The sequence below is a fragment of the Sarcophilus harrisii genome, chromosome 1 (assembly GCF_902635505.1).
Source record: "Sarcophilus harrisii chromosome 1, mSarHar1.11, whole genome shotgun sequence".
Lineage (NCBI taxonomy): Eukaryota > Metazoa > Chordata > Mammalia > Dasyuromorphia > Dasyuridae > Sarcophilus > Sarcophilus harrisii.
The window spans coordinates 313,079,688-313,082,340 of NC_045426.1; positions in this window are offsets into that span (position 1 = coordinate 313,079,688).

The following is a 2,653-nucleotide window of genomic DNA, read 5'->3' on the forward strand; positions in this document are numbered from 1 at the left end:
TCTCAAACTATTGCACTGAACATCACAAAGTCTTCAAGGTTGTTTTTCCTTATAGTATTATTAATGTATAATTTGTTCTCTATCATTTTCCTCTACATTGCTTCATATATCTTCCTAAATTTCTCTGAAACTGACCCTTTTGTTATTTCTTACAGCCAATAATAATATCCCATTGCAATCATATATTCCAACACTTTCAGCTATTCTCCAACTTATGAGTAGACACCCCCTGAGTTTCCAATTCTTTGGTATTAAAAAAAAAAAAACTGCTATATACATATTGTATGCATGGATCCATTTCCTCTGTCATTAATTTTTTTTTTTTGTAATATCAATATGTCAGTATTCCTTTCATACTGTCTTTTTTCAGTTTTTTTCTAATTTCCTTCCACTGACACAGATGATGATTCCTTTCTATCTCTTTAGATCTTTATTTTTTTTAACACAAACTTTTTTTTCCCTCTAATGGGAATTATCTCTCTGATAAACTGGCTAGGAGGGAGATTTGTTTGTATCTTGGGCATATATGAAAATTATTTGGCTATGGTAGGTAAAGAAAATCAAGCACCAAATCTTTGCTCTCCATACTTTCTGGAATCAAAATTCTCATTCCTTTGTCCATCTTACAAACAGCCCTTATAACCAACTTCCCTGTAGAACTGTTGTGGCAATGTACTTCATTAATACTTTCAGCACCCAATTTCTTGATTTTTTTTTTGGTATCCATGTTCCTAATAAAGCTTTAATCTTTCTCCTACACTTTTAAGTGTTCTCCTCCAACTAAAGTCCTTTTTCTCATCAAATCCTTTCCCCTCTTCCAACAATTTCATCTTTGGCTTTCATATTTCCAAAACATCCTCCAAATCTCCTTCCTAATTCTTTTTCTTTCAGTTTGAGTCATAATAGATTTAGAGCTGGAAGAGATCTTGAGATGTAATTAAGTAAACTTCTTCATTTCACACTTGGGAAGCTCAGCCCTAGAGTTGCTCAATGGCTTATCCAAGGTAGAAAATGATCAAGCTTGGACCCAGGTTATTTGACTAAAAATCTAATTTCATTATACTATATTGCTTTCAACATTCACTCTATCTTACTTTCCCCTCTCACCTTAGAAGCAGAAGAGATTATTTGCATGTGAAGATTTCCCTAGGAAGAATGAGCAGATGAGAACAATTTGTTCCATTTGCTATAACGGTTAAAGGAGGCACTGTGGATGCTTAGAACTTAATTGGACATCAAAGACAGAAAGTTTATCTGCTGCATCCTGGGCTATCACCAGTCTTAACTTTTGTCCTCCTACTGGAATTGGATGACTCTAGAAGAGACTGTTGATTTTGTGCAACTTTGCCCATCCGTCCACATGCAAGTCAAGACATTGTCACTGGTGATGTCATTGGTCTTTTTCAAAAAATGAAGTATGAAGACCAACACAATTGGAAAAATTTTCATTCTAAAAGAACTTTGACATCTATGAGAAGCCAAATTTTGATAGGTAGAAAACAATTCTAAGTTTTCAGGTAAATATGAATTTAAATTCATAGGGGCTAAAGTAGATCAGACTGTAAAAAGAGACTGAGGATAGAAAAGAAATCCAATTGATGGTTTTGAAGAAGCACTCAGAAATTCGACCAGAATATATAGAGAAATGGAAATTACTAACACCCTAAACAACAAGATTTGGAAACAGGAGAATAAAACTCCTGAATTCAAAATGGTCCAGGTCTCATCCATACCCCCTCATTCTTTGTGGTTCTTGTCTATATTCTTGCACCAGACCTTCATAAGTAGATCCACCCAATGTGCCAAAAGTCCTTCAAATCACTTGACGGTGGATAAACGGCAGCAGAATGCACAGATTATCCAGTGGTTAAGAGATTTGTGTCTTTGTATCTGTGTGTCTGCACTTATGCGCATATAGGCATGTGTTTCTCTTCATTTGACCAGCCCACATCCTTTTCCAATCACACATTTCTCTGATAATATCTTTTATACAACTTTTCCTGTGCAATTTTTCTTTCATAATGTGCTGCAATTTTCTCATGCCCTCCATGCCTCTTCATTGTCCTTTGGGTTACCTGCAACTTTTACTCTACAGAGATAATAGTATTTCATGCTTTGCAGCTTCATCACATAATCAGAAAGGAAGAATAGTATTAAAAACTTAGGCTTTTGTTTCAGAGGGGACTTTATGCTTTTTAAAAACACTGTGCTACATTCCAAATGTAATCCAGTATGCCGTTATCCTAATCGATTTTAAACCCCAGTTATCCTCCTGTCTAAAATATATGCACTTATAGACCAGGTTTATGGATTATGCGTGTTTCTCCCAAATCGGGATTAGTACTGGAACAAAGTCTCTTCCCTTTGGAAATAGGGCCATATTGCACATAATTTAGAACTGGTGGCAAAGTTAACAGAAGAAAAATGGGAGTGAAAATAATTCAAGTAAGATAATGGTTAAGTTATGGTTAACAAGAATTGCACTCGTTTTCACTCCTATCCATGCTGTGCTGGGGGGAACAAGTTGAAATAAAGGTCTATTTCCATGCAGTGCTGGGGGGAGAGGGGAGAAGGAGGGAAGGGAAATGGAAAGAAAGAAAAAAGCATATCCAAATATCAAAACTGCCTTCAACTTTCAGAACCTGGAAAATGC